We start from the raw sequence: 8740 nt of genomic DNA on the forward strand, positions 1-8740 counted from the left end.
TCCACGGAGTAGAGTTGCTCATTGGTGTGTACGATCTCACCGTCATTCCTTGTAATATCAGAACATAATAGCACGCCATTATCTCGATTCGATTCCTTTTGGTGATACTCACAAAACCGTGTATCCTGTTAACTGAGAACCAAGTGGCTTTTGAACTGACAGGATTTAAATTTCGGAAAAACAACGGAGTCTGAAAGAAAATCACAAAAACAAATAATTTATATGTATTTATTCCGTGCGACCTCTCAATTTAGTCGTTCGGATGAAAGTGGATTTTGTCGTGAATCCGGGTCATCGAGTACGCTAAACGAAATCGTAAGCTTTGTTAGTCGTCATCGTGCTGAATGCATGGTGTGATCCGTTCGCAAATTCTTGGACGAGCGGATCTGCGGAGATAGCGCGTTGATCAGTGAGAGGTCGATCATAGGCAAAACGTATTTTTCGGGCAAAAAGTCGCCGACATTTTAGTACCGTTTTCTCGTTTGAGATCGCACGGAAGGGGCGTTCCTTAGCGTTTTAGTCGTAACCGTGATGGACTGCCGTAATTGATTTCAGATGTTTGAAGGGTTTTCTTGGCAAAGTTGCACGTAGTATGATAGTTGTTATCTAGTAGGTTTGAGTCACCTAAACCTAACCCTAAGCTTTGCCATAACCTCCCTAAGCCGCCTCACCACCCCACTTTCCCCGCCCTGCTCTCTCCCGCCGCCGGCTGCCCAGTTCCACTGGCTGAGCAGCCGCCGCGGGCCGCCGGAGCTGGCGTGCTCCATCCTTAGCCACTTCTATCTCCTCCTCTCTTTCTCTCATCATATCTCCTCTTAGGTTGGGAGGAGGGCCCTTGAGACTGGCCGCACCATATTCGACCTCCTCCGGTGTCACCCCGTGCTCCGGGATACAATCCTCCCGCCTGGCCGCCACGTCGCCAATTGCAGCGTCGCTCTCTATGCCGAGCCCGGCCGAGCGGCCGGTTTTCCACTGCCGCCTAGCGCGCACGCCACCTGGACCGTGAATCCCTCCCTCCGACCTCCTCTCGTCCCGGCAACCCCTTCCGACCGGTCGCCGCCGGCGCCGTCGCCGCCCATGCCATCTGCCCGGCTCGGCCAGCCGCGCCCGCAGCTAGCCCGAGCCAGGCCCGAGGCATTTGGTTGCGGTCTTTCCCGCGCCCGGCGCCGAGCACCTCCTTCCTCCTCGTCTGTGCCTCTGTGACTGCGTCGTCATCCCTGACCCTACCCCGGCGCCGCCGCCGTGGCCAGCAGCTTCCCTGAATGCCGTGTCCTAACTCGTGGCGGGCCGAGCTGCTGCCCCGACGCCGCCCGGCCGCTTCTTCTCGTCGCCAATCGAGTGAGCACGAGTCCTCACCTTCCTCGCACCCGACTCATGGCCCCACTGCGCGCCGCGCCGGGCCCTCAGCCGGAGACCGCGCGCGAGCAAGGTTCTCCGGCCATCCCGAAATAAGGCTTATTTGAGTGGTTTCTTGTTCTGGGCTTCGCGCGATTCCCCGATCTCTAACGGAAGGGAGCACGATGATCTCTGGCAAGTGCTGATCACTCGTAGCCGACGTTGGCCTTTTGTCGGGAAAGGTCCCGTTTCCGCGCTTTTTGACGACGTCGCAGCCTTTCTCAGCCTTTTTGCTGCTGTTTTCGGGTTTGTGCTCTGTTTTCCGGCATCTCGAGGCTGTTACGATGCCTTCGTAGGTGAGCAGGGTGACGCCGCTGTCAGGTGCTGATCACGAAGTTCCACCATCCCTTGGATCAGAAAAGTGTCCGGTTAGTCCCTGTTCGGCGCGATCTTCCTTGACTTGCGCGCTGTGCGCTGACCTTCGGGTTTGCTTCCCGGCGTGGCTGCCCACCAGCGAGCCGATTGGCTCCGGACTCGTCGAGCACAGACTCCCGGTACTATTTCGAGACCACTGAGTCAGTCACGTGCTCTTAGAACTTTGGAAAGTCCTCGTTTGGCGTGAAACGATGCGCTTGATCGCGTCAAATTACTAAATGATAGAAGTTATGTAAATTGGAAGGGCACTTTAATCGCAATTGTGCATCGTTAGTGGCCTACTGTGGGATAGTGGCCCGTGAGTGTGTTTGACCTCTGGACTGATTGTCCACGATCCGTAGCGCCAGCGGAAATGCGATACGGTTGATTTGCGGTGCGTTTTTCGGCGAATTCGCCGAAAGAAGCGATTTCGGTTCGATTCTTTCCGCACCGCGCGTGTTTGGTTGGCTCGTATATTTGTCGCTGAGCTTTGTTGTGCTGTCACTCGCTATCAATTTTTTGAGGGTTCGAAATGCGGGTGAGCGAGCGTTAGGTCCGTGCTCGAATTAGACACTTCGCGGAACCCGTAATCGAAACGATTATCCGACGATAATTGTTTCGTACACGAGGAGGTTGTGTTTGCTGCATGATGTCACGATTAAATTTATGTTTAGTTGGCAGTCAGGTGACTCGTACCGAGTCGTTATGGCTTCCGGGACAGTTCGTGGGTCCCGCGGAGTCCCCGTCGCGATTACGGGACTTCCGCGTATTACGGCGATCGTTTGGGAATTGGTCGGTCCCCATGGGTTTGCTTGTAGGTTGTGGATTTAGTGGTTATTAGCTGTGGGTTAGACACTAACCCGATGGACCTTCCTTAGGTCCGGTTGACGTTCTTTTGCAGTTAGGAGACAGGCGCAGCATTTGTACAGGTGGGTACTTCGATCCGACGTCGGTACAGTGGTGCACGCTTGGTGATGGTTTCTTACCCTTACTCTTCTGTTGTTACTATCGCATAATATATTGAGCCTTGCACCCTTGTTTATTCGTTATACTCTACTCGTTGTTTGCATACTTAATATCCTGAGTAGGAGTAGAGTAGTTCTATCTTCATGCGTATCTGTTGACCTAGTTGGTCGGTTGTTGCATTCAGTACCTATTGACATAGTTGGTCTGTTGTTGCGTTTAGTATCTGTTGACCTAGTTGGTCGGTTATTGCATTCCGTATCTGTTGACCTGGTTGGTTGGTTCTCGTACTTCGTTTCGGTGACCTGATTGGTCAGTTCTCGCTTTCCGTTAAATGACCCTTGAGGTCGATATACCCTAAAGGGTGGGATTGTCGGCTAACGCCGACGGATGATTATAGTCTACTCAGTTCCATTGTTTGGTATGTTTGTGACCTAGTCGGTCAGCTTCGTGAGTTCCGTCGTTGATGACCTTTGAGGTCGGTGTATCCTGAGGGGTAGGATTGTCAGCTGGTGCTGACGGTAGTTCTGGACTATATCGATACACTCTTGTGACCTATCGATCGGTTCTTGCGTTCGTACATTTAGTTGACATCAAGCAGTATTTACATACTATCTTTATTTACTCTGCCTGGTTGTTCCATGTGTAGTATCCTGTGTAGGGGTAGAGTAGGTGACATTCGTATATACTATACTAGTGACCTGGTTGGTCGGTTCTCCTGTTTGCATCTGTGACCTGTTTGGTCGTTCGTTACTTCCCGTACATTGACCTATCTCGGTCGGTTCACGTTGTTACTTGATGACCTATCTGGTCGGTATGCCCAGAGGGGCAGTGATTGTCGGCTGGTCGCCGACGGTTGGCTATTGAGCATATCAGCATCGATCGCCACCACTCGTTAGCATTTCACGAACACTGGCGGTCTGATCCACCGCAGGGAGTGTTCTTTTCCGGAAAAGTGGTCGTACGTCCGACCCGTGAGCCCAAAGGCTAGATTGGGTTATATGCAGGTTGAGTGGATATGGCACGAGCCTGAGGTCTCCGGACCAACATGGCAGGTTTAGATTGGGTATTTTGATATATGCGACCGGTTGATGCATACTTACAGTCTTGCTTTACAGTTGTCTTGCTACTACAGTTTCCGCATATTGTTATGTTTTCGGTTCTTCGTTATAGTAGCAGTTGTTTACAGGTATACCTATAGTTCTTTCTTACACTTGTCTTGCTACTATAGTCTGATATCTCTGTATGTACGCTTGTTGTTCTGTTTACAGTAGCGGTAGTTGTTCTTTCATCTATATTTCTTTCGTTATGATCGTTACTACTGTATTTCACTTACCCTTATACTATTGTTTATCTTCCCGATCCGGTGAGTATTCCTCGCCTTCTTCGGCTTGCGGTACCCACTAGGAGGGGAGACATGTTTACATGTTCTCACCTCCCCCACTATTTTTCAGGTATCGCGGGCGGTGAGGGTTGAGACGTGACGTGAGACACGTACGTAGCGGTCGATAGATCTTCTGACCCAGGTTATTCGGTGTAGTTCCTACCTTTACTATTCTGTTGATATAGCTCAGATAGTTTATATGGTTCAGTATTGTCATTACTTTTGAATATGTGGATTTTCATGAATGTAATAAAAGGATTTCTGGATTTGGTAAAATAAAAAGGTTTTCTACCCCTCGTGGTAGTATTATTTAAAAGATAAAAGTTTCCGCGTAGGGAACAATTTTTTTAAAAGGTTTTACGTGGATTTTTGTTTAAACATTGAATGTAAAACAGTGATATGAATGGTGAATGTATGAATGTATAGCTGTCTTTATATTCATCTAGTTGTTGTGGTTGTATCCTGTTTGTACCTTGTACTTGTGCGACGCCGTGCAAATACAGGGGAGACTCTGTCCGTGTAAACAGTGGATTCCCTGTATTTGTGGCGGATCTGGCATACTCTGGGGTCAGGTTTTCAAAAAAAAAAATTTGGATGCTTTTCCGCTGTGTTTCCAACTAAAAGGGACCCCGGGGCGTGACATGCAAAGTATACAAAAGGGATGTTTTCTAAAGAAGAAAGTTAAAAGTTAAAAGAAAAGAAAAGAAAAGAAAAAAGTAGCATCAAATAGAAACTGTAAAGTACTTAGTTTACCTAAAACGTCTTTTTCCTTTCTTTACTCGAAGCATCATAACCACCAAGGAACCATATGGAAACGGACAAATATTGCACCACATTGACATGCAACAGCAAACAGTAAGAACATAAAAAAATTAGAACGCAAGCAAATATTTAAGGAAATAACACACCAAAAAAAGGAGTAACACAATGCCATATCGCTGTAGAAATCAACCTTCACAATCATTCAGTCATTTCACAGGCATGAAGCAACCATCCACAAACCAGCAAGTAATGCATTGCAGTAAACACATCCACATGAATCAAGAAAGATTAAATAGTAAGCATTGCAGGAATCAAATATATGGGCAAAAGAGTAAAGAGCACTTGAGGCTTTTTACCTAGCACACAGCAGACCGAGAGCCAATCATCAAGCTAAAACACCAGCAAGCAACGAAGCATAAGAGGAAAAGCAAAAGTAAGGAAGAAGGAAGCGAAAGGCAAAAAGGAACAGCAAGATGTAGAGAAAACCAACATCGAATCCCTATTTATTGCTAACGAAGAAGAAAAGAGAAAATCAGGGAGAGGGAAGTGCAGGATGATGAAGACAGGGAAAAGCTCAGACATCCAACCAATAGTAAAGATCTGCCACCCCTCATCCGCCAGTGCACACTTGCGAAGAGGACAGCCGCAGGATACGAGACCTCGCCGACGGGATGATGCATTAATGGCACCCCGCAGTAGAAGCCGTATCCAAAATCTTGAGCGCCATGCTGCGAGGATGGATGCAATCATTGACCGCGGGGAGGGCGATAGGACATCCCGCCTCGCCAACTGGACAGGCCAATAATGAGAGAATAGAGCAAAGAGAGATGGCACAAAAAACGGCTACGATCATGGGTAAGAAGGTGACCACCACAAGGGAGATGCCAACCGAACCAGCGCATCTTGCCGAAGAGGATAGTCGCAAGACATGTGGCCTCCGAATCGAACAGTGCATTAATGAGAAAATGATGGAGGAGAGACAGACACCATGCCGCCCAAAAAGACGACTATGACCACGGGGGAGAAGGCGAACCATCAGGATGGAGATGACAAAAAATAAGAAGGTGAACCGCCAGGCGGGATGGGACGCCACAGGGAGCAAAAAGAATCCGCTGTATATACCCTTATGTATATTATTTATTTATTTATTTATAAGCATTAATGAGAATGAAGGTGTAACACACTGGACCTTTGCAAATTGCGAGGTTCGAGTGTTTGGATGTATTTCGAGCTTTTCCACACTTGGTGGAGGATTGTGGAATGTTTTCCGACCTAAAAAGTTCGAAAACTGGAATTCTGGACAGTCCTGAGAGTTTTTACTCTCGGGGACCGGTCCCTGGAAGGAGAGACCGATCCCCCATTGAGCAGTGTTGCGGCGGCCTCGAGGCAACCGGTCCCTGACGGGCGAGACCGGTCCCCGAGCGCGTCTTCGCAGTGAGAGACCGGTCCCGCGCAGGGAGAGACCGGTTCCCGAATGATGGTTTTTCGGGTTCGCAGCGAGAGACCGGTCCCTACTGGGGAGAGACCGGTCCCTCTGGGCGAAAACTGCCCAGACCGGGCTGTTGTAATTTTGGATTTTTGGGGGACCTAGCTGGATTTTGTTACAATAGAGGGTCTATATGACCCATCCACTCTCTCTTCTCCTCATTTCTCTTCTCTCAACTCTCTCTACACCCTTGATAGAGAAGAAGAAGAAGAAGGAGAAGGAGAAGAAGGAAGGAAGAAGAAGAAGTTTGAGAGCTATTAGTGGACTCGGAGCATCTTCCTCACCCTCTATTCTTTCTTGGAGCTTGGAGGTTGAACTTGGAGCTTGTCAAAGAGGAGATCTTAACCCTTGGAGCTTGGATTGGAGCTTCTAAGGAGGTTTGTTGCCCTTTCTCTCCATCTAGACTTTGGATTTGAGGTTTTCTTGTGTTGGAACCCTAGAATGAGATTTTAGGGTTGATTTTGGGGCTTTTTGATTTAGGGCTTTTGGAGCTTGATCACTTGGATTAGAGCCTTCCTTTGAGTTGGATTGGAAGGGATTTAGCTCTCTTTTGGAGCTTAGGAAGAGATTTTGCACTAGAGGTGAGTTTTGACTCTATTTTTTGAGATGGTTAATGTTTGATCCTATAGTTGATCGTAATGTCCATGTATCTCTTCGCTCAATACTTTTAGAGTATTTTGAGACTCGTGGACAACTCCGTTCGGCGAATCGAAGGAGCACGTGACGGTTCGGTGGGTTTGACCTAGCCACACAATGAGAAATTCTAATTTGTGATGAATTAAGTATCATTAATTGAAAAAGCATGCATATTCTTGTTATATGTATTTATTGTGAATTTTAGAATGCTTAAAATGCCTATGTTGCATATAGTAAAATTTTGGGCCTCTATGTAGTAGAGAACATGCATGTGTGACATAGCATTCTGGTTGAGACTGAAACTGAGATCCCTATTATGAAAATGGACCTTGCTTTTATGCATTTAGCTTATTTGCCACTTGTGACATTAGGAATTTTCGGAAGCCTAGAGAGACTTGAGGACTTAGACTATTTGAGAGATTGGGCCAATGTCATAAAGAGGCATTGGGCCCGGGCTAAAGTGAACCTAGCTAGTATTGTTTTAATGGGAATATGGAATATGAATTGGGCATGATTAGTTGTGGTACTTAAGTGTCATAAAGAGGCACTAAGCAAGTGTGTGCATTGGAGCGTCACTTGAAGACTTTGGACTAGATCCTTGGGATGCTAGTGACCTTGCCATGTGAGAGGCATGAGAGTAGAGTACTTGAGACTTTGACCTTCCTTACTTGCCATTTGTGCTCATTCGCACATGCTTGTGAGGGTCGCTCCCTACAAGCCGGCACTCCGGAGTTAGCCTACGCGACTTATGTTCACTCGTGCGGTATTGAGAAGCCTACGGGGTCGAGTGGGACAGACACATTCCAAGAGTAGGGATGTCGGGCTACCACAGGCACTTAGGCGGCACAAGCTGGACTACCTTTGGGAGGTCCTTAATTGGAAATGGAAATCGACACGGGGTGAGTTTGTTATAATCACTACTAAATAGAGAGTGGTAGTTGGATTACTCGGACTTGCTTCTAGCATAAATTTGGACTTTGGGTATACATACATACATGTAGTTTGCTAGGAGACATTGCTTAATTACATTCATATAAACAATGTTGCTATGATAAGGGATAATCCTCATAATTTCGTTAAGCAAACCATGATATTATTTGTGGCTAACTAGAGACATATCCTTCATGACAAGATAATTGTGCATTACATAAATGCCATGTTTAATTGCAAGTAATATTTTAGCATTTTCATTATGCTTTCATAGATGCAAATTACTCATTATTGCTATTGCTTTTGACTTACCCTTTTCTTTTGGGCCTAGTGGTGCAATGAGCTGAGGTCAGTAATTGCCCACTGGGAACTATAAATTATAATTCTCACGCCCTCTGTTTTATATTTTTTTTCAGAGCCTTCCACGCCGGGAGAGGCTAGGGACCGCGGGAAGGGAGTTGCTTCGAGCTAGCTTCCTTCGAGGACGATTTGATAGGTGGTCTACCTCTCGTGGTTTTATTTTGTGAGAGGTTGTGAGTTATACCCGTTTATGTATAGAGACCACCCTTCTTTTGGATCTTTATTTTCCCTTTTGAGGAGATAGTATTGTACTACTTTATGGCTACTTTTTATTGTTTAGTTATGTTTCTTTAACTCTGGTTTAGATGATAGAACTTTGCTCGCTCTGATATCGTTAGTTGTTGTTATTCTATTTGTCCTATTTCTTGCTTTTACTTCCGCTTTATTGTAGGCGCCTTATATGTGTAGACATATGGCGGGTCTGGGCACGCCACCGGGGGGGCCTCCGCCGGTCCCGGGGCGTGACAGAA

This window comes from Ananas comosus, linkage group 19, assembly GCF_001540865.1.
Source record: "Ananas comosus cultivar F153 linkage group 19, ASM154086v1, whole genome shotgun sequence".
Classification (NCBI taxonomy): Eukaryota; Viridiplantae; Streptophyta; class Magnoliopsida; order Poales; family Bromeliaceae; genus Ananas; species Ananas comosus.